Below are 20,993 nucleotides of genomic sequence, written 5' to 3' on the forward strand. Positions count from 1 at the left end.
CAATAATTGTTCTTCCAATCGGCTTTCGTAATTTCCAATGTCCATTGCAGCATGTTGATACATGCTGGTGCAACATGAGTGATGATCCGTGCTGAATGTCAGTATGCATGCATGTGTGTGTGTATTTGTGTGTGTGTGTGTGTGTGTGAGATGACGATTCCATCCTGGTTGAGTAGAGCTTTTCTCAGCAGGGGAAATGATTGTTATCTAGTTGCTGAGAGCCGCTGCAGCCAGGCAGAAGGATCCTCTCTTATACTATATGGCACACGATCGTACATATGAAGCTTGGCATTTTGGTGATTAAAAAAGAGAAAATCAATGATTTAAAGGGGTGCTAAATTCCTTTTGACCCAAGCCCGCAAGGCAACAAAGATATATATAACCAGTGGGGAATATAATTTTTAATGACTTTTGGTTATGATGATTATTTGAAATGATGGTTTAAAAGCTTGTCGATCACGCAAACCTGTTTGAAAAGAGCGTCGGAGTAGAGCCGTGCATCCCACCATCTGTTCCTCTTCTCACCTTCCTGATATGCTCTGTCTTTCCTTCACTGCGTTGCAAAGCCTAATGGGGAATTGCTGTTTGTCAAAGCGTACCTACAGATTTATTTTCAACTGAAGTGCGTGGGTTTGATTCCCCACATGACAGCTCCGAATACACACAAAGCCAGTCATCAGATTTCTTTAAAGGAACCCATTTTTATAATTCAAAAAAGGCATGACAACGCTCAGTTTACAAGTGTCATTCAACGAACAGAGACTCAAGTGACAGAAATAATCTAGAATAAAATAAACATTTGGATCAGCGCCACACTGAAATTATTGATGTAACTTTTTGTTTTGCTTCAGGATTATGAAATATTCAAGATGGTACAATCTACAAATAAAACCCACTACTCTGGGGAAAAATTCTCATTAAAAACAATTGCAGAATTTCTGGATCTGTAAATGTATCCAATCACAAATTACAAATAAAAGTGAAGACTTATGTATAAATTTAATGACTAAAACAGAGACTGTGCATTCATAAACATCCCTCAGAATCCTTGGTGTTTTAGAAAACAAGCAACCGTAGCCCAAGTATAAAAAAAGAACTAAACTGTGGAATTGGATTCACAGTTTTTTACTTGAATTTAATCCGCAGTATAAATATAGGAAAACTTGTGTAGGTTGCCTGCAGCAGCAAGAAGGTTTTCTTGGCTCAGTATAATTGGTAGTGTCTATCCTGAAGCAGAGAGATTGTGAGAAGTGAGACAAGATCTTTCAGTGACAGTGCGACCCAATTATGCTATAGAGTCCCTGTAGCCATAGAGGATGTAGAGGATGCCATAGTGGGCAGTAATAAGGCAGTGGTGAAAACACACCACCCGACTGGGCTATGTGTGAGCTTGCAGGTGACCTGCAAAGACCTGTTTACCTCATTAAAAATGAATCACAAGGTAATAAGGGCCCGGCTCTTATACTCTTCCTTCCACTGCCTGTCCTTCATCCATTATGTAGCAGTGAGGAGGGACGGTGTGGGTTAAGTCCTCAGGGAGGGTCACTTGGACGACCACCCAGACTAAATTCTCCTCTCGGAGCTCCAGCCTTTCTGATGTTTTAATGAGACAATAGCAAAGGGATAGGATGTATAATAATGGTGATGAAAACTCAGGATAGAAGCACAGACATCAGCATATAAGCTATTCACACTCTTAAATTAGACATGGAAAAAGTCTATTGAGCTTTCAGAATTTATTTCAATGGGTTTATAACCCCCAGTAACTTTCAGATATAGGAAATTGAGAGAATTGAGTGATTTTCCCTTCCACATTTCTTCACAAGGGTTTTGGGGGGCGCTAGAGCTTATTCCAGACAGTCTTAACCAGTCTACCTCGCATGATTTTGGAAGGAAACTAGAGTAACCGGACATAACCCACAGAAGCATGCAGAGGGCATGCAAATTCCACACAGGATGGTCCAAGAGGGTATTGAACCCTCAATCTCAGAACTGTGAGGCAGGCACGCAAAACCACTCAGCCAATTAATAATAATTAATTGGAGGTCTCATGGGTGAAGAAAACTGCCAGCTGATAATGCCCTTTCCATTCTTGATAAATGTCAATGGCGTTCATGGCACTGACAAAGAAGGATGTTATTTATTTGTTGCTGAATAGTCTCATTCTCAAAACAACACAAATGCCTAAGAGTAGACATCACATTTGTCAAATATCAGGTAAAATCCTTGTTACAATGTACAACCCTAATTTAAATTTGCCTACACGTCTCAATTATTTGAGGAGCACCTATCAGCACACTTTGTTAAAAAAATATTAATATGTCCCCATCGCCTCCGGAAACACTGTGCTTATCTTTTCTATTTTCAGCTTTGCTGAGCATCGCCTATATAGAACGTTATGGCAGATCCCACCCGTTGTCTCCTAGCTGAACCAGAGCTCACATTTAGCATCAAACAGGTGGAGACAGATACAACACTCTATATGTCAGGCTTTCTTGCCTTGTAGATTAAAATGTCAGCGAGTTCAGAACAAGCCTGTGAAGTCGGAGATACATTAACATAGCAGAAGTTTTAAATAGGATGTAATTTTTGCCCCAAAACATAACAGAAGTATAAGCTGAAGGAGTCACTTTTAGTCATCAGAAGCAGGTTGCTCTCCCGCTGAGGGAAAATTAAAGTAGCGCATGAAGCAGCTTGTTGAGTGACAGCTGGTCTTAACCTTCGAATAAATGCAGAAATCAATTCACTGAACATATAATTGGTTTTATCATCTTCCCATTTTCTTCCCACTGGCTGCAAAGACTTGAAAAGATACTCAGACTGTCATTACAAAATAAATTAAAATATAATAAAAATGACATCCATCTTAACACGAGCAAATCAAAGTGTGTTAAGATGGATGTAATATAGTATTAGTTTATATGACTATTGATTACCCTGGCATTATTTCATTACCCTCGCAATTAAGGAAAGACAAGACAAAGAGGCTACAGTTTAAGGCTGTCAGGACTGCGTCACTATGCAGTTCCATTCAAGTCCAGCATCTCTTTATGGTCGTTTTACCACAGACTGTCTGGGCAAAGGGTTCAGGCTTGTGTCTTTTCCTCTTTTGTCTACTTTCGTAGAGGACATAAATGGAAGGTTGGAGCACAAACAAAAGGCAGATCATGGGTCTATTGACGGGGACAAATGAGCTTAGTTTGGGTAATGTCAGCCCAAAGGAAAGGGAGGTCTGAGGCTCACCTAGAACCGGAACGGGAGGGGAGAAGAGTTCTTTAGGGTGAACAGCTGAGATCCTCCTTCCACATGCTCTGTCACTATCTGACAATGACAGACTCATAGTGTTTATGGGTGGAGGAAGGGAGAACGCTGAAGGCTGTTGAAAGCGAGTAGAACACCAGCTGATTGGATGTTTCTCTATGGCAACCACAAGCTGTGATCGGGAGTTAAAATGGGTCAAAGGAGCTAGAACCGTAAGCTGCACGTAATGATAATTACCCCGAATCTTACTACACTGGCGTTGTTTCTTCTACACTTGGTTTGGGTTCAGTTCCTGGACAGCGCTTCAGATCTCAGAAATGGTAGTTGATTGATGGTGATTGTTATAAGTTTACTAGTGGCTTGACCAATCCACAATTTCACGATCACAGAATTTACTGATGCGTTCAATGCCTTTTTACAGAAATCAAAACAGTCCATGCATTTCAGGCCGATGTGTGGAATACTAAATTTTACGTGTAGTTTTCCCAACGGCCTCACCTGCCACATAGGAAATAAATGGCACACAATTTCCCAGCAGTCAGGAGTAATGTTTTTAAAAGAAGTGGAAAATATTTACTGATTCTAGTTTTATTTTCTCCCTGCTTAATGCAATGTACTTTTCTTGAGTCTCGGCTTATGCCCTCAAGTTATTTTCTGCACCATACTGTAGACCTATGTTTCGAATAAATTGAAATAATGAATAAAATTACATATTTTGCTCATTTGCTTCATAAATGGTCATTAGAGGTTGTTTTATTTTTAGTTTCTCGAGGACAAACAACTTTCAAGAATAGTTTGGTGCACAATCAATAATAATCGGACACATTTTTATTGTATTATATTATTATCAAGATTGTTTTCTGGAATCAATGCCTTTTTTTGCCACATTCTTGGGGCTATGGGGAGAGATTTATTTATTTTTTCAGCACTTTTTGCCATGACTAAAGGCTCCTTCCCAGAACCGATGCAGTTTGCGCCATTAACATAATAATATGGCTGGCATCTACAGTGCAACAATTGCTTTTCAACACAAATGAGTGTGGACAAGTGTTTAACAATGTGGTTGTATCTGCCTGCATTGCGCTTCCCATGTTTTAAACTGTTAAACATTATCTTTATGGATGACACATGCCACTTATGGTGTAGTGGTCATTCACCTGACTTTACTGTGGCCAGTGTGGCGTCAATTCCCATTTGCTGGTGATGTAAATGTGAGTGCAAATAGTTGTTTGTCTCTGTGTGCCTTGCAACTAACTAGCTACCAGTTTAGGTTCACCGCTGTTCATGGTGAAAGAATAGATGACACATATTTCTGGAGTTCTTTGTTCTGTGATTGACTGTGATATGGTTATGTTCTGAGGTGTACCGTTTGTCTGTTACTCCTAAATTTCATTGTTAGTCAAAATGTCTGTGCTGTGACAAACAGCTATTGTACATCAGGCCCGAGACAAACACACACAAAACCAATCGGCATTACTGCCACCTTCGATCTGTAAGGGGAACCTCTTTTGGGATGATCAAAACACTCAATCCATCAACTGCTGAGGAAGTCATCTAAGTCTAGCACCTTACTCCAGTTGCAGCCTATTGATTTGAACAAACTGTGTGTCTCCATAATGTATAAAATCTTATCTTATCGTTGACCTTCCACGCCCGGCAATAAGAATCTATTTTATCATGAGGTTTAATATTTTTCTGTTAAACAATGAATAAACATGTACAGTTGCCAGAGACACTGATCCTGCTCATTCTGCTCAGCCTCATTGAGCTATTTTTGGATACTTTGAAATCGATCTTGTGTGCTACTCATGTCCAGTTTCAGATGTTATTACTTGAATTATCTGGCAGCTTATTCTTTCTGTTCTACTCTTAGCTCTAAATGATTCCAAGCATACTCCTCTCACTATTGTAAGATTTTAATTGCAATATCTGTGCTCGTGGTTTTAATTAATCGTTCAAATATATTGAATAAATGAAAATGGCAGTATGACAAGAGGAGAAGGATCAAGTAGTTGATTTAGGAATGCACTTTCAGGCCCTTGCCTTGATTTGGTTGTAGAGTTTTTTTGCTTGTGAATCATTCCTTCCAACTTCATCAATTCCTACTCAGTGAAGGTGTGATTGTGTGTACAAATAGTTGTCCTTATCCGTGTGTGCTCTACTACTGAGGCAGCCAGTTTAGGATGTAGCTCCCCCCTCAAATGTAATGGGCTTCAGCACCTCAGGACCCTGACAAGTGTATGCGGTGTTGAAAGGATGAATGATTTGCTATTGGATACTTGTGCCTTTGTGTTCTACATAAGAATGAGGTTTCAATTGTAAGGCTGTTTTCAAGGACAATTCGAAAAACATATGCTTGTCGCATAATAATGAGATTGCTACAGGTGCGATGCTGACTGTGATGTGACAGACTTAGAGGTGAGTCCAAGGAAATGTGGTGCTGAATAATGGAACTTTTTTGAGGATATCTGCTCTGAGAAGGCATAGCAGGCAGAGTAGTTCAAGCGCCCATGACTGATGGCCCGATAGATTGGTGATGGTGTTCTTGAATGGGAATGAAATGCCCCTCTTGTTTCAGTCATGTCACAATTTCACAGTCTGGCAATCTTTTCCCTTTCAAGTATAGACAAATACAATGACATTTTCAACAAATTAATTTTATCTCAGTGTCGGAGATTGCTCAGCATACCGTGTTTCGGCATTTCTGATTGAGTCCAAGGAACAAAGTAATGATTTTATAACCATGCAATTAGGTTCGAGGCACAATACATTTATTCTAAATATGACTTCAATACAGCATTGGCTTTCCAATATTATTTATAAATCGTCTTTGATATTAGGATTTAAAAGGACCAATTTGTTGGTTTGAATCCAGCTCATTCCAAAGAAAAGAGCCTGTAAAAAAAACAAAAAAAAATACTACAACAATCTACGATACACTGATGGCTGTTGTGATGAATAGAGGTTAAGGTTAAGAGTAGAGAGGTCAGTGGAGAGCAGAAGGTCCAATAGATAATAAAGTGAGGAATGCAACGTTAAGAGGTTGCATTGGTCAAATCACATTAAGCAGCCATGAAATAGTGCAAGTGATACTGCACTTACTTGCAATCCATTAGTTTTTTTTGTCAGCTTCAAGGATGAACCATTAGCAAACACACGGTGTGTCAAGGTTGTACTAAATACTGAAAGAAATAGAATGATGACTTTGCTTTGGAGAAGGTATATTATTCATGGTTCACAGTAATGTTAGGCTGAGTATTGATGATATTTCTGGGGCAATTACAGTTTTTCTAAGATTAAATATATATCTATAGTGGACTAGCCCATAGACACAGAAAATGCCTCCATTGCTTTAAAAAAAAGTTCACTTTTCATCTACAAAGTATGTCTTCATTTAGTTGGCAGAGGGGAATCGTAATTGCAGTAAGCACTAAGTAATGATAAGCAAGCAACTCCAAAGGTCCTCATGTCTTCTATATTTATTAACACAGCCTGGCATCTTTAAGGGAATATACTTCATATGCTTCATTATAAGATCTCAAAAAAGGCTTACAATTCACTCAATTTGGCCATGCAGATTATCTGATCAGAAAAAAAACAAAGATTTGGTGGAACTGATCAAGAGTTTTGCTATAATGCAGGTTAACCTGGGCCTCAATGTCACAGTACTCCTGTTTAGCTAATCACATTCACCTCATACTGTGATTATAAATCAACACTTGATTGTGTGGCTATAACAGAAGCCAGCAGGACCTGATGACCTGAAATGACATTAATTGGTCCGGAGAAATGATGCAGACCTTTTGCAGGAAATAGAAAAACTGTGAAAACACTGATTGGTGTTTTCTTACTAGTGGTCTTTGTCTTGCCCAGTGCCAACTCTGATAGTTTACAGCTCACCATAACTCAGTGCAGGTTAAAGCTAGCCTTCAAATGATAGGTGGAGCCACCGGCGGTGTTTGCCCATATGTTTTTCATTCATTTAGTCAATACTCACTCTATGAGAGAAGAACATTGCTGGAGCCAACAACAAAGGACCCTATTTTCATAGGCAGAGCAGGTGCACTCAGGCGTAAAAAAAACTGCATACATTGATTTTCTTGTCAACGCAAAGGTCTCGGAATGTGTTTTGAAAGTTGACAGATTTTTACACTGCAAGATATGTATGCTGGCACAGCAAGAGTGTGTTCTTAGAGTCACGCATGATGTATGTTACAATTTGATGGAGAAAAACCCCACTTGCATTATTATCAAAACAAATGGTCTACATTCCAAAGGTCTAAACCAAGTTTGTAAGCTTGCGATTGAGGTGCTGGTCAATCTCACAGGTCCTAAATTAGGGAGGTGCACAAAATGCTGCCATAATGAAGGCTACTAAGCGTTGACAATGTTTGAGTTCCTCACATATTTCTGCTGCAAAAGCAATTGCTATGCATCACCTACTGTGTCAGTACAGCAATTTTTCACATTCTGCCTACTGGTAAAGAAAACATTAGCACTTTCTCTATCCCGCTTATCCTTTTCAGAGGTGCATGGTGCTGAATGTTCACCAGTCAGTTTTAAGGCAAATAATTGACAGACAACCATACGGACTCACGTCCTCCTTGTCAGTCAGTATGAACTAAATCCCTCTTTGGTGCAATACAGTCAAGAACCATCAAGCCACTGAACTATCAGTGACTGATATTGTTTTGTCCCCACTATCTTTAACTCATCTTTGTTGAAAAATACAAATCGGCAGTCAAGTTTTACATTTGTATGCCACCTGCTCACCAGCCAGAAACTGCGCAAAATGCTGCCTTAAAGGAAGAGAGGTAGCTTGAGGCTCTGCCTCTTCAGGAAAATAATTCTAGACTGCAAAAATATACTTTTTAAAACAGTAGCACAGGAATGTAATTGTTTCCTTGGACTTTATGCTTTCATGTACAAAATTGGCCATATATAAAGACTCCTCAAACCATCAGCTTCCTCCTCACACCATCAGCAGCCAAGCTGTTACATCTGTGTTCTCTATGCATATATTCACACCTCCTAAACACAGTGTTTACTACTTACATGTATAGGTATGCTGTGTACGTGTGTTCTATAAATTCCTTAGCTGTGTGCATTGACGCATGGGCATCTAAGCATGCATGTTCATGTTGCTTACACCAGTCTGGTCCGCTGAGAGGACAAGCTATAGACCCTGTACCAGAAGCATATAATTACAGAGGCAGTTTTGAGAAGATAGCAGAGTGCCTGCTGGGTAATTGCTCCTAAGAGTGCAGAAGGAAGTATGGCTCTTTTATTTTCAGCACTTATTCAAGTCGATCAACTCAAGCAATCGAGTCAAAAAGAAAACTGTATGTGGTGAATATCACCACAGATCTTTTTCTGTTGTTAGAAAAACATGGCACCTGTGTATAGTGGATATGTAATAATAATCATCTCCTGTTCATGTTTTTAAATAGCACATTGATAGATGTTGACAAAATGGAGTTCAAATTCATACCAATCTTCTTTTTCCTAGTTTTAAAATTGAAAAAGCTTTAAAGGATAACTGCTATTTTCACACACAAACATCTTGTAGTCTGCAATATAGAATAGTCTGGCTACAGATGGGAAGGTAGAAAATTCACTGTAAAATACGTCATTAATAAATGTAGTCGGAAAATGTGATTTCCTTCACAACTTAGTACCCAGAAACTAGAAAAACGTCTGTATTTTTAATCAGACTTAAAAAAAATCAACAAATACAAATCTTGGGCTTCAATGATGATTCAATTTCATTAATATCGAGTATTTCTTTTTACTCCAGTCAACTAGTAAGTTACTTTTTTCACTTTTCAGGCATTCGTCTGTTGATACACTTACTGTCAAGTTTAAAGACATTGCATCTCTTCTTTCTGTCTCTCTTCCTTTTTTCCCCGATCATGAATGATCCCTGCCATCCATCCCAGTCAAAATGGACATATAGAATGCCAAAGTAACACATATCAATCCACCTTTTCCCATCTGGTCTGGCCTCTTCAAAGCACCAAGTAATTATAGCCCAAAATCTTTAAGCTTTTGCACTAACATACATGCCTTAGCTAGTCAGAAAAATCTGAAAAATCCCTCAACATCTCCTCAGAAGAAAGTCTTGCCGTTGACACATCTAGGCAAAATTTTCTAGTATAAATTTTATAGATCAGGGTACCGATTCAAATATATTTAAATTCTATTGTCGTGCATGGGAACCTAGGAGTTAGTAGGTCTGTGGATTAGCTGGTTGAAATACTGTGGATTAATTTTGGAGGAAAATGTTTGGAAAAAATATTTGCTCTTCTCTAAATGAATGTTGTAAGAACTCGGACTGGAAAAAAAAGGACTAAAGCCTACTGGTGTCAGAGTGTCAATCAATATGTGTACAACTCATGCTGGGATTGTGAAGAAGGCTTGAGATCGGGAGAAGTACAACTAAATTGGATATAGCATGAACCCAGCAGGGGATTATTGAATATTTTCAAGAGTTCATGTTGGCAAACTCAGCCTGCAGTGGCTTTGGAGTCTTGCAGTGTGATCTCACCCCAGTGGGCTGAAGCAAAAATTTAAAAGTGTAAACTTGTGAAAACTTTGAACAAACAACACAGAATACAGAATACCTCAAAACAATCTTCTATCTGAACTAACCTGACGTATGCCTTGATCTGATCTGAGGTGTAGTTTTACATTCTTTAGCTTTGAATTTACAGTAATTTTGTTTGTGCTTTTCATCATTCCAAGCCCATAAGATTGATATAGTGCTGTGCTTCTTGGGTGATTGACAAGCCCTTTTGTTTTGACAATCTTACTGCATGGATGACTGGGTGAGTGTGTGGTATGAATAAAACCTTTACATGGGGTTATGGACAGAGTCCTTGGCTTGAATAGACCTGTGCTTTCCTCAAGGTGATTTCCACTTCTTTTTTCCCTAAGCTAGAGTATACACAATCAGGCAAGTGCTTGTCGAGTAGTGATACAAAGAGCTCAGTGTGTGAACGTATGGCTGAAGAAAAGAGTGACTGGAACTATATGTTTATCCACTAGTTCTATATCTAGCCAAACACAGACACTAAGACTCCTGGCTTAACAGATGGGGAAAAGACCTCTCAATATGTCATGTCGGCGCACTGGATTTCAAAGTTTTAGTCGGATTTAGAGAACGCAGACTTGGTTATTAGTTGCATTTGAGTTGTTGCATAACTCAAGCTTGGGGGAAGCTAAAAATCAGCATCTCAGTTTTACTGACAAACTATTGATGAATATACTGATGATTTGCTTGATAAACAAGAACAAAAAAAATAGAGTCCAACGAATCTTGATTCAAATAGAATTGTCACACTAACTTGAGTGCCTAATATTTTCAAAATTAATGTTTGATACGTGTTTCATAGTACAAAATGGTTAATATTCCCAAAGTCAAATCTCCAAATTAAAATGTGTTATATAAAATTGTACCGTATAATCACTAGTTCAATTTAAGCCTGGTTTTGAACACCGAGTTAATTTGAGCACCGCCTAATTCACAAGAGCCTTTGCTCTCCTCACAAATTCATGCGGATAGAAAAAAAATCATTTGATTAAAATGAAATGAGTGGACGCCAGTGCCAGCATTATATTGTTGTGAGCACTGAGCCATAGACTGATTGAGGTCTTCTACCCAGACGCTGTGATGACATGTCAACCAAAGACTGGATTGATCACACGGTTGCTTCGCTGCAGCGTTCGCTCGCACCATCTGTTTAAAGCCCCTATCTCAAGCAATTTCCCTTCATTGGAAAATGACTTTTTAAGATTTGTGGTACAGTCTTGAAATATTGTCCTCTACATATTGTTACAATGTTCATTACATGCCTTCATACGGTATCTTCTTCTGCTCGTCATGAAAACGAGAAAGGTGATAAAAGTTTCACCTTACAATGACCTTACTTTGTCTGGAGATATGTATTTTTTTATCTTGACCAGATAAATTAGCAATTTTCTTTTGTTAGATGAAAAAGCGGTGTCAGCTGCTATTGAATTTTTATATCTTGAGCACAAAACAGACTGTAAGTCAACTAATAAATCTCTGGACTATTTCTTTAATGATAAGCTTTTGCCTCTCCGGTATCCTGATCTACCACTAGAGTCATGCTAAATTTAGAAATAAAACAGGGACATTGGCAACCAATGAAAACAAACCTTTTTGACCCACAGTCAACATTTGTGGAGTGCATGTTACATTATAACCTCTTTAGTATTCATCAGTGCTGGTGCTCTAAAATTTACGACCAGTTCACTTCAATAACTACCTTTGTAAGTGATACTTCTAGAAAGGGTGGAGGTGTATTACAAGAAAATGACCAGTAACAGATCTATTGTAAAAGCACCTGCAGTCTATAAACATACTGTCTTTGGTTGGGATTTTCCCTGAGGGGGTGCTGTAAATTATCTTTACAACTACCTGGAGTCAGAATGCAGATATTGGAGCTATTTTTTTTTTACTGTGGTGATATTACACATATTACATTACTTAAGGACTTAAAAAATGAATACATGTTTTGATCCAGAAATATAATGCGGATTGAATGTGGATTATTCATTTTATCTTTACACCGAATATGGTGTCACCTTTTACTCAGTTTATTAGCAGTTATGATGTGAGTTAATAACAAATGGACATATGTACAGGATTTGAAACACAATACAACATGACAAATACCACACACGATTTAAATGTTGGTAGAAAAGCCTCAGCAAGCATTTTGACATCAAGCAGGAGGCAGGTTGGTAGGTTGCATTGACATACTGGTTCACTGGCATAGAAACCTGCAGTATGACCTTCAACACATCATCATTTGGCCATTAACCAGGCTGGAGGGAAGGAGGGATGCATTTTAACTGCTACTTACTCAGGCTGTGTTTCAGAGCCAAGTCTGCTCACTCTCACCAAGACTCATTCTCTTTCTCATTCTTTGCTGCTTGAATGTGTATCATGATCACTTGATCACAAATCTATTTGTAAATGTCACCAATTCCACTGAGACCAGAGGCTTCTTGAACAATGTCAAAATGAGAAATGATACCTGGTAAAGTGTGGATTTTATCAAGACATAGTATTATTTTTTTCAAAATGTATGATTAATATCTTAACTCAGAATCTTTCACTTGAAAGTTTGCATTTTAAAGTTGTGTCTGAGTATGGTGTTTATAGCCGTTTAAAAAAAATCCTAAAGATACATATTCCCTGCTCATTGTAATACCGCAAGTGAAAGGAGGGTGGCCACTAGTGATTAAAAATAGTACCTAAACCCTCTTAGTATTTGGAGAAAACAGTAATTGGACTCCCATTGCAATCAATATGATTCAGGTTTTATCTACAAGATGTACTACATAATCATGACTTCACATCAGTAAGTGTCATTGAAAACATCAACTCTAATAGAATAAAATAAATAAAAGTCATCTAAGATGAACACTTTGCTTATGAGGGCTTTGTAGTGTTTGCCAGAAAAGCGGTGCCCTGAAAAAGACTATTAAAAGGATATAGATCTAACTTAGGCAGTAAACATGTCGCTTCACAAGTATGTCACTCAGCTGCCTGGAAGTGCCGTTTTCGAACGATGGCAGGCGAAATAATGCAGCCGTTTGTTCTTTGTGAATGAGAAGGAGCTGGCAAGGCTTTAGTTCTTCTGGCAGACTATCCTATGGCACGGTGCCACATTCTCTCTGGGGGATTGAAAAGGGTGGAAAAAAGTTATGTGAAACAGTCTTCTTTCTGGGAACAACTAGAGAAAGGGGGTTAAAAGAATTCATTCAGTCCATTTAGCTTACAATATTTGCTGACAGATAAAATCATCCGACAAGTTGTGTTTAAATTAAGAGCAGACCCAAGCTGTGGTGTGGTCAGCGCTTTCGATTAAAATCAGGCCTTTAGCGCTATAGTGCTTTTGGAAAAATAGTCCGACAGAAGAACGTCAAGGTGTTTTTTCTTTTTCTTCTTATTCTCGTTTTCCACCTACTAGTACAAAAATCAATGCCAAAAGCAACTGGCTGCAATAAGTTAGAGTCACAGTTTTGCCCACCCAGCAGGAGCCGGTGGCCAAATGAGATATGCGTTTTGGCGGCTTTCACTGCCAAAATGCCAGAGACCAAGAACACGGATGCTGCACTTAGGTTGCCATTATAGATCAAACAAGGCTGACTTTAGCCCCGAAGAACTTTTTGACTTCCTTCAGAGGAAATCCCTTTTTAGAGCAAATCAAGGAAAACTTTGGTTACTCCCAAGGCCAGTCAGTGTTGACGAAGATTGGAGTCTGCGGGTCTTCTAACTAGGTCACTAGATTAGGTCGAGCGAGAGTCAGGAAGCAAGAGATGACTCAATGCAGCACCAGAAACTCCTCACCCATGGCACGCTCAACCGTTAACACACATGTACGCAGACACGAACACACCTTAGGGGATCTTAAGGGGTGGCACAGAAAACTCAAAGGAAATCGTCAATCAAGCACCCCCGGCTAATTTAAAACATATGCAGTGGGTAATGTGCAATTCATTAGACACACTAGTCAACTTTGGGTAGTGAAACAGTCCTCGACATTGCTACACAAACAGTGTTAAAATGTTCTTTAACTAATTACAGAATTACATTTCTGTTTGGGTGCAGATAAAGTACTTTTTATAGGATTCTAAAGCCTTAAAAATATATTTAATTCTCAGGGTTCTATTTCTGTAGTGCAGCTGCTCATAAGCATAAAAAATGTTTATCTTAATTTTCATGTACATGCGTTAATCTGAAGGCTAAAAGTCATTATGATTTTATGTACCTATAAAGCCGGGTGGGCCATGGTTTGGCACAAGGTTTGAGTACCATGAGGATAAGCATTGTAAAAGATGAATGGTTTCTGAATATTGATGTATTGTGTGGTTTTCTGGTCATGTCGTCACTGTTGGAGTTCTTCATTGGTTTGCAAGGTGATTTAATGCTTTTCGTTATGGATTAGTGGATCTCAAAGAGTCATAAGGGTCTTCAGTAACCTTAAGGTCTGCCAATAAAAACAATTGTCATAGCCATTTGCGGCAATGGAAGATTTTTGTCATATCCTGGAAAATACTTCCACCTCCACTAAGCGTATAACCAGAGACATTTGCATCTTGGAATAAGACTTTCCTTGAAAGTTCACCCCAAAACTCATTATTATTTTACTGTTGCAGCACATTGTCTGTGATAATACGGCCCTGTATGTTCATTACAAGGATCCATTATGTATTTTATATTATTATTTATATGTTCACGATGCAAAATTCCCCTTAATCAGTCTACAGATTCCTTTCAGCCTGACTAAGATCAAAGCAGGCTTGATGGAAAGCAGAGCTTAGAACTTATGCTGTATCCTCTAAAGACCCTCGCGGATGCTGCTGTCTACTGAGCCAATACCTTCAGCCCCTAGGCCACCTATCCTTAAGTGGAGCAGAGCCTGAAGGCGTGCAAAGGTAACGCGTGTATGGAAAGATGGTTGCCAATCAACTACCGTAGCTGCGAGGGCCTGGCACTTCTACATGGCCATGGTTTCCTCCACCTGAAGCTATTTCTCAAGCTTTGTTGTGCCCCTTATCTTTAGCTGCAGATAATCCTGTATTTGCTGCATAGATCACAGCTGCTTTGCCAGCAATCTACCACCAGCTCAGTATGCATGTTAAACTCATTACATATTCAAAAGGAAACTAAATCTCCTGCATATCTCGTCGCTGAAGGGGCGTGTGCATAAATGTTTGCCAGTGTGTGTGTGTGTATGTGTGTAAGAGTACTTTGGTCTACTTCATTTTCAAATTGGCTAAGCTACCATTTTCAACCCACATTTTTTTTCTGATATTCCGCTTACTTTCGATCACCACGGAAAAACAGATTGGCCCCAAAATTTGTTTTTCCAGTTGATTGTTGATTGAATAGCTGTAACATAGCAACACAAATAAGAATGGATACAGATGTTTCTCTTGACATCGCAAACATTGTACAGACACCAAGTATGAAGCAGATATGAGGTGGTTTTTTTTAAGTTTCTAAGACTTGGGTCACTCAAGATATATCCCAACTCAAAGCAGTTGTGAAGCAGCCACAAGTTGTTCCACCAAACAACCAAAATGATGTGACGGGTGATGCAATATATTTTTTTTAAGTACTGTTGACAATCCCTACAAAGACTCATAGCAACACAGTAGCAAAATGTCTTAAAAACAATCATTTGTTCTCACAACAAAAATCAGATAGGAACGTCCCGGGTAACTATCCCTTCTTATTATACTAAAACTGTTTTCTTTGCGAATCTGAGCGCTGACATTTAAATAAAATTGAATTTATTTTTAATCTTTTAAATCACTACAACAATATATATTCATATATATTGTTGTGTGTGTATGACTTGTATGGTTACATATAGCCTACGTGTTGCCAGCATGAATAAATCATATTGTTTCTTTACTGAATATATAAAGCTCCAGCTTTTTTTTTTAAATAATACAGTAGACCGTACTAAGTGATATGTAGCGTTAAGTGGTCCTCTTGATAATGCGCTTGTTTGCATGAATGGCTCAGGCAGTGTCTGTTGATCTAACAGCAAGTCCTCACCTCCACAGCCCCCTTAATCCTGTCCCCAGACAGACTGATGCCAGATCAGCTCGATTCAGGCTGGTAGGACCCCTGTCTTAACAAAAACTATAATACAGCTCCCTAGTAGATCAACTATACATAAAACTACAGCATGTTTTCTGCCACGTCAAGAGAAATGTGTTCAGGAATTACTTGAACAGAGTCTGGCCTCTATTTATCATATTGCAGGCTCTAAATATTTGATTTGTATTCAATATGAATACTGTTGGAATTCACCCATCAACAACAAAAAATAATTTATCAATTCATTTTAGGTGAGTTTCCCCATCGTCTTAAAATTGCAGTATTTATTAGTTCAACGAGAATGTACATCAGAAACACAAAATAAATATTCACTTCTTACATAAATGACATAAACCGCACCATAGATGTCATTAAATTGAATGAATGAGGAATTTTACAGATTTTCAATTAGGATTTCTTAGGCTTCTGAATTATGTCTTCATAGTACATGAAAAAAGCACCGTTCCTTTTCAAAAAGTAAGGATCAAAATTTAAGTATTCTCCTTTGATCTGACACCAGCATATTTTAAATTGTCTCCATGCCCACAGCTTTTTCAGCAGGGCTACATTTCATTGATGTTTGAACAATTCAACTCCCTTCCATCAAAGCGCAAACACACAAAGCACTTTATAACATAGGACCAATTTCACCTTCTGACCTTTGTTATTTACAGGTGCTTAATGGAAACACAGAGAAGCCTAGATTCTGTGTGGGTTTAACAAAAAAGATTGCGTGATCAGAATAAAATGATTTGCAGAACATTGCTTGAGAATAAGACATTATCCCAACACTTCATTTAGTTCTATTCACAGTGTTTTTCCAATTGCTATTTTTATGCTTGGCTGATATTTCAAGGTACTTGAAATCCAAATCATAAAGGTTGCCCATTTGCTCTTTTGGGGTTGACTAAATTTGACATGGAACACTTCACGCTATTGTTTTTTCCGTGGAGTTTCGAAATAGGTCAGATCCAAAGTGATGGGATTCTCTGGCACTCCTGTGACTTGTGCAGAATCCCTATCAGGTACTCTTAGAATCTGGACCCTCCCCTTTTGTGCCCCAAGTTACATATTAGAACAACTCCCTCAACACCCCTCCTGCCACCCTCACACATTTTTTGTATCATTCATTGTCTTATTACAAACGGGTGTAGCTGTAAGGAGCTCTAGGGGTTTGATGTCTCAAAAAGCAAGACATTCGGATGTGAATGCCCATTAGAGTTACAAAAATAGTCTGGATCTGTTACAGTTGCTCAGTGCATGTCAGCATGAAGTGAGGGGGTCCACAAAGCCTTTGATTGCACTACAAAGTCTTTTCTAAATGCACTTGGGTCAATAGAAGGCAAACTTGGATCAATGGTACGCCTGAATCAACAGCCTTGAGGGTTTGTCAACTTGATTAGATTCGGAAGGAAAGTGGGTTGATGAGTAAACATGACAGCATCAATATTACATGAGGGCGAGCATCCAACGATTTCTTTCTTTAATGTCTCTAAGAGATCTGGGTCGAATCTTCTTAATACTCTGCACGAAAACCTCTTTTTTTCATGCCTTAATCTACATTGAGAATCACAAAATATAACAGGGAAAGTTTCAAGTTGAGAGACACATTATTTCAGAAAGAAAAAGCAATTTCTAGTTCACACCACCACCCGTTAACTCCATGAAACATTTTTATCAAGCGATAAAACATCATGAAATGCATTCTTTTTCCCCATGGGAACCCCAAAACTGAAGCAAGAAGATGTCTACCTTGTTTATACAGTCAGGGAACTCCAGTTGCAAAGTCAGAGCTGTAGTTGCAGGGTTCTTGTGTTTCCACAAGCAGATGTCACCACAGACACCTGCTCTGGCTCAACCTCCTCCAACGTTGCCTCCACGGCCTGGGCGTCGGGGGTCGCTGCCCTGCCCCAAATTACACCCATCTTTCAGCCCCCTCGCATGCTATTGTCTTAAGCACTACAGCGGATTTATGCACTCATTAATACTTTTCCACACATTTGTCAGCTTTTACACGATCTGAACAGAATGCAGTCACGGGAATTACATCTGCTGACTTAATGCAAAGACATTCAGCATGTAGGTAGAAAAATAATTGCTATGGTAGCTTTGATAGAAGAAACTAAATTAGTGATAAGCACAAAAAAAAAATCTAAGAAGCTTACAGTCTCTTACCAAGTGAGTACACCCAGGCTGGAAGGGGGTGCACGCATGCGGGATAGTAGTGGCTGGCCATCTGTTTGTGATGTTTAACAACGGGCTCGCATCAACGCCTATATGATTGACTGACAGTTGGGGAATCCAATCTCTAATGTTAGAACCGGTAGAGAGTCAGGAACAGCAGCAATGGAGGAAACTGAATCTTGGAGCCTTAACTAGAGAAACAACACCAAATGTTGTATACGTAACTTGCTTGTGGCAGGTTCCTCCTTTAATCAGGCACGAGGAACGCCGACCTACATTCATCTGAATGACAGATGTCCCCAGTGTCTTTGCCACCGAGTAGTAGTATGTGCTGAGTCTTTAATGATTACTGTCGCACGCCATGTGGCTCAAGTATTCACAGCTTCCACAGCAGGAAAGAAAGTGAACGAGGCATTGATGTAATCTAAAATGATACTTTGGATGGAAGCGAATGGACTGCGCACGATTTGGCCTCAATTTTTAGAAGAAATCCGGGTATCACATATTGATTTAAGCCATATCACTACCCAAAATATGACAAAGATTAGTCATTATTTTTTTACAACAAAATTTCAATTAGTAGTGATTTAACAAAATATATCTTTTTACATATGTAGCTAGAGCACTGTTATAAGCTCAAAAAGTACCGGATGTACTTTTGTTGTCTTTCACTAACCTCTGTTGATCTGACAGTGGATCATATTTAATCCCATAGTCTTTTTATTTGAACATGACAGATGATGAATGCACGTAATTCGTCTTTACACTTCAACAGTGATCTGGCTGTCAAACATCTGGCTGATATATCGGCGTCTGAAGGAAAAGGGATACCATTGATCATGTTACACACGTGTAAAGCTGTTCTTTACAATAATGGCAAGGTCAGATTTCATTGTGCGGCGTGCACACACTAAATCAGTTAACAAAACCAGTCACCTAAGACTTGTTCGGTCTTGAACAATTGTTTTTTTTATGTTTGCCATGTTTAATTTCAAACCATTCAGCACCATTCTCCTCACATGTAGCTGGCTTTGTAATGTAGCATGTACAAATACCAGTTTGTACACTGCATATATATTTTCTTTTCTGAACAAATAAAATGTAAATGAAGAAGCCATTAAACTGTGATGGGCCCAGATGCTGGGGTCTTCTATGTTAAGGGGTTGTGTCAATGCCACTAGCAACAGTAGGTTGAACTTCATTTGTGGCCCATCTAAAGCCACAAAGGAAACACACACTGATATTGGAGCAGCATATGCTGCATTCATGCATATTTTAACGACAGAAAGCTAAACCATATTCTGACACATTTTAATGGAAAACATAAGGATTGAAAGACTTGCTTTCCTGACATTCTGATTCATGTCCATTGCAGAATGTGATAATGAAGCAGGCATTATTGCAAACCGCACCATTTGTCCCTCCCCAAGGAGAAACCGTATTAAATTACGTACACCTGCAAGTAAAACTATATCCTTTGCTGTTTTTAATTACTATGAATGCAACAACTCGGTAACAAAAAAGGCCTGAAAAACGGTACATTACTAGACACTGTTTTATTATTAATGATACGGAAAATTAGACGGAAAATTCACTAGATTTGCTAAATATTAACACTGTGATACCTGGTGTCTTCTAACAAAAACCCTAGAAATAAAATAAAATATATGGCATACCGTAACACGCATCACCTAGACTGGGAATGCATGAAATGGCTTTGCTTCTGGGTTTATGAGCCCCTGGGGTATTTATAGAGGATGTTTGCTGCTGACAGGAAAATCTTGGTCCAAACATGTCACTCATCATATTGAAATAATAATAAAGGGTCAGTTGAAAGTCAGCTTTTTTATGCTGGATGAAGTTTTCAATTTTTGGACCAATTTTACTTTGATTTCCAAGGGGAAACTTAATGATGGATGTCTGGGCGGTAGCCTCAAATCCAGACACATCATCATTCTAAGCAATTGAGTTTTGTAGTTGATTTCCATCGTAGGAGTCTCACTTTCATAAACTGGATGGGTGACAAAGGGCAACCTTGGTAGAATTCATTTATTTAAAGGTGAAAAAGCAACATTGATTAGCGCAAAACCTCCCTTGCTATGTAAAAAATGCCTGAGGATATACAATATTTAGATTTTCTTTTGTGTTGAGTTAATTGTTTTTTTTTTAATAGAATCGTCGTTACTCGTGTGATCTTGCAACCCATTTGACACTCGGAATAGAAAGTAGGTTTTTGTAGTGGGGGTGGATCCATTCATTAATGCAAATGGGTGTGAATACAGTCTAATTATAGTGTAATACTTTAAAAAGCAAATTTAGGTTACTAGGACACAGGATACTGTCTTGTCTTTATTGACGTCTCTTGGTGGTTGTCTGTTTAACATGAAAGTGATGGAATCTGGGGCTTTAGAAGAAAGAGCTTTTATACGTTTTATTTTTTTTAAGGGACTCCAATTCTGAGCGTTCTGAAATAGATCATAGCGAAAGTAAACATGACTACAATGATGATAAAAAAGGTATAGTGAAAGTTCCATTAAAAAAAAACATGTCAGTGTCGATACCTGTAAAGAATGCCCAAACAAAGTATTACTATGGGAACAGTACTGCACAGCATAATGTTATGTTACAAAACAATAAATGAATGAAAGACAATTTTGGAAACAGGAAAGTGTGGGATTATTTTCCCTAATTTCATCTTTCAACCAGTGAACTAGAGCTTGATGGATTTCCATCCGTAGTTCAATGTTTCCTGATGCGCTGTCTTGAACAGTTCTTCTGTAATTCTGCTTAGTGACGCTCTTGTACACCAAGATGACTGCACCATCTGACTCACAAAGAGTTCCAACCACAGACACGTCTTATGTTTCATAGTACATCGTAAATTTCCATTAAAGCGCAT

General features: G+C 38.6%; 1 protein-coding gene across 1 annotated transcript in view; it reads right to left on the reverse strand.

The window, feature by feature from the left end:
- Window positions 1–18,192, reverse strand: part of LOC144195122 (tenascin-like) — a 43,986-nt gene extending 25,794 nt beyond the window's left edge. The window contains exons 1-2 of the mRNA XM_077714534.1: window positions 18,086–18,192; window positions 17,663–17,815 (exon numbers count right to left, since the gene is read on the reverse strand). The gene's annotated coding sequence lies outside the window, so the exon portion shown is untranslated. The remainder of the gene's footprint in view (window positions 1–17,662; window positions 17,816–18,085) is intronic.
- Between the last annotated feature and the right edge of the window lie 2,801 nt (window positions 18,193–20,993).

The sequence above is a fragment of the Stigmatopora nigra genome, chromosome 4 (assembly GCF_051989575.1).
Source record: "Stigmatopora nigra isolate UIUO_SnigA chromosome 4, RoL_Snig_1.1, whole genome shotgun sequence".
Classification (NCBI taxonomy): Eukaryota; Metazoa; Chordata; class Actinopteri; order Syngnathiformes; family Syngnathidae; genus Stigmatopora; species Stigmatopora nigra.